Below are 7,014 nucleotides of genomic sequence, written 5' to 3' on the forward strand. Positions count from 1 at the left end.
AAGATGAAAGAATTTAGTGTTTCTATCCCCATACTTGACCCACTGGTCTCTAGATTTCTGGTACCAAAAAAGTTCCTCTTGCAATAAAAGCCTATTATAATCTTTCCTCAGTTCAGCTTCTTTAATTCTCAGAGATAACACATCGGTAACCTCCAAACGCCGTTGAATCTGATCAATCTGATATTCCAGCTTATTTTTTCGCACAAAAATATTTCCAAAAATCTTTGAGTTAAAGTCCAAAGAAGCCTGTTGAACCATCTTAAGCCTTTCAGTAACGCCTCCAAACTCTTGATTCCAAGCCTTACTAATAACATGTTTATAAGAAGGATGTGTTGCCCACGCAGCTTGGAACCTAAAAGGACGAGAACCTTTCACTCTGGGGCTACCATGACAACGAACTAAAATAGGACAATGATCAGAATGAAGCCTGCTAAGAATTTCAGAATAACCCTCAGGAAACATTGACATCCACGCCTCATTAACTAGAGCTCTATCCAACCTTTTAGCCAAGTCCCTGCTAGCCTGAACTGCTCTATACCAAGTATATCTCCTACCAGTCACTTTAAGATCAAAGAGCTCACAGTCATCTAGAGTAGTAGCTAATAGACTAGCTCTGTGAAAAAAAAAATAAGCACCTGTACTCTCGTCTGGTGCCACAATCTCATTAAAATCACCAATGGCCATCCACGGTCCATTATGGCCTGAATTAATAGAATGTAAATGATCCCAAAGCATACTTCTTTTTTTGAATTGAGGACTCCCATATACTGCACTACAAAGCCAAACTAAGTTACCCACACTCACTTTCACTGTGATACATTGGTCAATTTGATCAATAACCACACAAGAAGTATTAGCAATAGAAGATAGAAACCAAATGCCACCCCTGTGTCCTACTGCTTCCTCAATACCAACACAATGAAAACCCAACTTATCCCAAAAATTCTTCAAATTATTAAACATGGTATGAGTCTCAAAGAGAAAGAAGAAATATGGTTTATATATTCTCACCAAATTTTTGCAATGCACACGGGCCATCTTGTTAGACGCACCCCTCACATTCCAGGCTATGATATTGAAACTATCCATAAAAAACAGCAAAAATGGAGCTCCAATAACAAACCCGAGACTCAACATGTTGTCCCTGTCTTCGACAATCCTGCCTTTAATGGACTCTCAAGTGGCAGCCTAATTTTCTCCGTCGAAACTTGCACCATACCTGCCGTCGATGCTCCATCCTTATCTACTGGTGAATTCTACAAAGAGTTTGGGCGAGGACGCTTTCGCACAGTGCCATTTGTTGTCTCACCTTGCTGCTGATGATGAACATTGTGCCGGGTCCCCAAAGAAGCCACACTAACCGGTTTTCCAATATTGATGCCCCTGCTTAATTTTACTTTGGATCCAGTAGCATGTGTTGTACGTTGGTGGTTAGGCCTTGTCCAAGTACTGGTAGCCTTGTTAGGAGTCTTCTTTGCTTTTGGTTGGACCTGATGGGTACTAGGAGAAGGCTTTTGACCCATTTTATACTTTCCTTTCCTAATCACTTGAGTCCAACCTTCCAAATCCTCATGTTGTGCATGGTCTACATGAACAGCATGCAAATCACTCTCCACCAAATTCGGGACAGTAACATTTACAGTCTCATCTCCAAGATTCTTGCCAAAATGAAAACTTGCCTTTTCCACATGCACTGGATTTTTTTGAATTTGAATTTTCTGGCTGCTTTGCTACATCGCCGACCACCTTGGCATTAGTTCCTCCTCCTTCCGCATTGCTGTCAGTCTTGCACACCTCATATCATGACCAAACTTGAGACAGGAGTCACAAATAAGGTGAAGACTTTTATATTTAACCTCATATTCAACACCTTCAATAAGAATCTTCTTATTCACTGGAAATCCTAAATCTATCTAAACACAGGCTTGAGCATATCGTCCTCTTTCAGCTAATTTTGTTGCCAAATCAACCTTAACGGGAATGCCAACTGCAGCCGCAACACGGAGCATTGCATCTTCTTGGTAGCACCAAATTGGTAATTCAGAAATTCTAATCCACACTAAAGTTGCTCCAAAACAGTTTTCACTTAATCTAAACTCTTGATCCCAAGGCTTCATTGCCACATAATTTTCCTCAATTATCCATGGACCTCCTAAGAGAACCTTTTCTCGCTCCTCAACCACATCAAACTTCACAAGAAAGTAGTCAAACCCCAAAAAGTCCGATAAATCAAAACCTCCCTTAATCCGCCATACCATTCAGAGTTTATGAGATAATGCAGTGTAGCTATAATGTTTACCTAGTACCTTAATCACTATAGCATCCTTATAAGGTTATGGCAAACAATTCTTAGCTTCTTGGGTAAATATGACACTCGGTGGCAAGAGATCTCCTTGCTTCCCAGAAACTACCGCAATGTTATCTCCCGACAAAGTTTCAACGAGTGAAAAAGTTTTAGCAATCTTAGAACCCACAACTTTATCCCTGAAAGAAACCTTCAAAGACTTAGAAATCCCTCCCGAAATATGATCCTCCTTTTCCACTGTTGCAAGCCCTCCCCCGCTCTCCCCCTCATCTCTTCCGGCGACATTATCGATTGCCTCGCTGTGTTTCACCCTCAAAGTCTCTTCCCCGCTCACTCTACCGCTCATATATATGTCTTATTTTAAATTTTAAATGACTTCATTACAAATAAATTAAGTCTAATTATGTAAATTATCAAATCTACTTTATCTTTCTATTATTTTGACTATTAGTTATTTTAATTAAATTTAGTTTTCTCCCATTTTCAAATTTCAGCTATCACCACTTTTTTATTCTCTTAAATCCTCTTCTTAGTTTCATATTTTCAACTTTTTTTCTATTTTTTTTTAATGGTCATCTTCTCTTCCTTAAAAGGTAAGTTTTAAATTTTTTATTTTTTAATATAATTCTCTATAACTCTTTGTATCTTTTAATTTCATTGTTTCTCTTTTTGATATTTTCAATTGTAAATTTTAATTCAAGTAATTATAATTTTGGTATTAATCTAATTTTTTATTCTCTTCATAAATTTATATATTTTATTTTATTCTTAATTTAATGATCCTTATTATTTATTTATTTATCTTTTGTTCTATTTTATTATATGTAATTATGTTGCATATAAATTTTTAAAGTCAATTGATCAATTTACTAATTTAGATAAAAATAATAATAGAAAAATATTTCAAAAAATATCTTTCGTTCCATTTTATTATATGTAATTTTTTTAATTTTTTTATATACAAATAATTAATGTGCACTTTATTTTTTTAAAATTTGAATTAATATATCTTTTAATAGTAATGTATATTATTTTTGCTCCCTGACATAAATTTTCTAGGTCCATCACTGACGTCAAACACAGATTTTCTACCATTTTAGTAGATTACATCAATTTCGACCCAATATTATTAAAAAAAAAAATCTCCCAACATATATGTCAGTTTTTTATATATACACGCATTTCAGCATCTGTAAAAATTTTTTGTTTTATTTTCCATACTAGGTTAAATATAATTAATAATAAAATATTTGCATTATTTCTTTTGTTTTAATTAATTGCCTAATTTAAAATTAAAGTGAATTTGGATTTGACGTAAAATTTAAACATCTTTGGGTGAGAATTTTGGCTTATTCGTCGAAACAGTTGTTTATCCAACGTACACATCTAGACTGCAGTGAGATATCTACAAAAAACTCTAATATCTGAGTCAGCAAAAATTTTAAACAGATTTTATGAGATTAGATTTTAAAAAAATATTCTAGTATTGGAATATTTACGATAGAATAGACTTAGTCATTTCTTAAAGATGACTTGGTTATTCCTTTAGGTAGCGTTTACTTTTAGAATTTGAGATTGAGAATGAAAGACTCGAACTCATTATTATATTTAGTGGTTAAATATTAGAACTAAAATATCAGTCTTAAAATACAAAATTTCAGTCCCTTAAATATTTTTAAAAAATGGAGATACAAAAAATTAAAATTTAAAAAATAAAGACTAAAATTTTAATAATATTTTTTAAAAAAATATTCTTATTTAATTTTTTAAATTTTAAATCTATCTCTTAATCTCCATATTTATATTAAATTAAATATAATACTAAGACATAATTTAATTTAGTATATTTTACATTAAATATAATACAAAAATTTAATTTAGTTTCTATCTTTTCATCTCCCTCTTTCTTCCATATATAATCCTAAAAGAGTAAAAATTACCCCATATTAGAATTAGTTATCCACTAAGCTGATAATCGAAATAGCAAAAAAACAGTTAACTTGCTATCCAAATTAAATCAGGTTGAATATCAACTATATATAAAGACCCATATACAAGTAAGTCTAACACATGTGAATAAGACCATACGTATTAGTTTTGCTACTATTGGACCAACGTTTCCTAACCCAATCTCAAGTAAGACTCGTTCCTTAATGAAATTGTAGGCTAGACTCATATTAATACACCCAGATATAAGAAAAATATAAAAAATCAATTCTCTAACCAGTCAATTTAAACAATTCAATTAATTATAATAATTTTAATTTATTAATTTAAATCATTCTTATTAATGATTATTTTAAAAAAATAGAATTTATAATTAACCCTAATTAAAACATGATTCATAATTTTGTTAAGACTTTTCTTTTCGTGCATTAAGTGTGTTGTTGTGCTTAATTTATTCCGCTGACATTCTCAACAACGTAAACACCAAATCCCACCTCTCCTGTGCTACACTGTTTCTGCCATCTTTTGTGTTACTGTTAATGATCGGGGTTTTATTGTTGTTCATTATTTGATTACATTTTGCTGCAAAAACCAGCATAATGCGTGACCACCGAATATCCATTTCTGCTGTGCTCCGCCGTTCTTGCCGTCATTAGCGTTACTGTTCGTCATCGGGATGTCATTGTTGTTTATTGCTTGATCACCTTCTGCTGCAAGGACCACCACGCGGCTGCATCTTTGACCGAAGTCATTCGTAGTGGTTAGAGAGTTCTTCCCGCCGAGCTGTTGTACACAAAAAAGTCAACGTCGCAGTGTATGGCTTCCAATATATAGAGAGCATTCATCCATGGAGCAATCAATTTTGGGATGTAGATTGAATTGTCCGTTGGTTAATGTGAGTGATAATAATTCAATGAAAGGCAAAGAACATTTGAGTGTGAAGTTGCAATTCAATCTGTTTCAAGGTATGATGTAGGGGAAAGAAGATGTTGTTTGGTTTTTTCTTTTTTTTTTCATACAAGTGAATTGTATTTGGTTAATCTGGTGTGAATGTTTTTTTTTTATTTTTATATACTAAGTGGATGTTTTTTCATTCATTTGATTGGATGTTTCTGTAACGGTATTGTTGTTATTTGAGTATTTAATGAAGAGATTTTTCCGTAACTCTTACTAATGAATGCGTTTTTTTGTTTTATTTTAGCTAATGTGTTTTTTTATTTTTTTATTTAGAATTTGGAAGATTTTTTTTATTAGTTTTGGATTTTTTTTATGTTTTGTATTTTTTTTTAGGATTTGGATAATTCTTTTTTATTAGTTTTGAATGATTCTTTTTCTTATATTTTGTATGTTTTTTTTCTTAGAATTTGAATAATTCTTTATCTTATATTTTGATATTTTTTTAAAGTTTAGACGTTTTTTTTAGAAAGAGAAATTAGAATTTGTGTGATAAATGGTAAAAGATAAATTAAAATAAATTTATTAATTTTGTACTTTTTAACAATTAAAATTTAAATAATTATTAATTAATAACAATTAATTAGTATAAAATGCAGTTCAAAAATTTTTGTTGGCTTGTTATTAGTTATATCCTTGTTAGTTCTCTATCGAAATTACAGATATAAATACTATCTATTTTAGTAAATTAATGTAACAAATTTTTTAGTCACCCCTTATTAGAATATAATCCAATGACCTTCTATAATAATGCCAAGCTATTAAAAGAGAATAAGTAGATCAAATATTTACACCGAGGAATTAATCAATTAATTCAAGGATAATTTTATAATTTCTATAACTTCAATATATTTCAATCTTTTTTTAAATTCAAGTAAAGATAAGTGCGGTCAGTTGATTAAAAATGAAGAGATTTCAATTTATTTATGATTTATAAAACAAAATGTTTTAATTAACAATAATTATAAATGTTACATCAATTTTTATCCTTTTTAGTTAAATACATAATAAATACATTCAAAAGTTAAATATTTAAGATTTTAGAAAAAAGTTTTGGAAAATAAAATTTTTGAGCCAAAAACAGTTAAAACTTATTATTTTGACTTTATTTAATGTACTCTGTAATTAATAAATATTAAGTAAAAAAATTTAAACAGTTTGAGTTTTTTTTTTCTATAGTATTGCTGAATTTTTTAATACAAATATTTTATATTAAAATTAGGAATGACAAAAAACATACACTCGCAGAGATTATTTTCGACAGAGAGAATAACGAAAACTTGCAAAATTTCTACAAACCCAAGAATTTGTCCCACAAATAAATAAAAATAGGGGTAAAGATTGAGGTATCTGTTCCTCAAGAACTTAAGAAATTCTCGTAAAAAAAACTTTTACTTAAATATCCTTGTATATATAAATTGTGTAAATTATTCTAATTTATTTTATTTTAATTTATATATTTAAAAATTTTATGTGTATATTATTCTGTTTAAAGTTTATTTGATTTGATACCAATGAGTAATAGTTAAAATGACATAATTTTTTCATACTCAATTAAAAGGTTGCGGGTTCGAGTCTCCTATCTTTAGTAAAAAAAAAAAAGTTTGCTTGATTTGATATATTTAAATAAATGGTATAAGATTTTATTATAATTGTGTTAAATTTTTAAAAAAAATTAAAACATAATATTATAAATACTCGTAGGTATTTATTTTCTGTGCAAAAAAAATAATAAATGGAGATTCATATAAAAATAAAACAAAAAAGAAAACATATTTTACTAAACGAAAAGAAAAACAGAACAAGAT

The sequence above is a fragment of the Arachis duranensis genome, chromosome 2 (genome assembly GCF_000817695.3).
Source record: "Arachis duranensis cultivar V14167 chromosome 2, aradu.V14167.gnm2.J7QH, whole genome shotgun sequence".
Lineage (NCBI taxonomy): Eukaryota > Viridiplantae > Streptophyta > Magnoliopsida > Fabales > Fabaceae > Arachis > Arachis duranensis.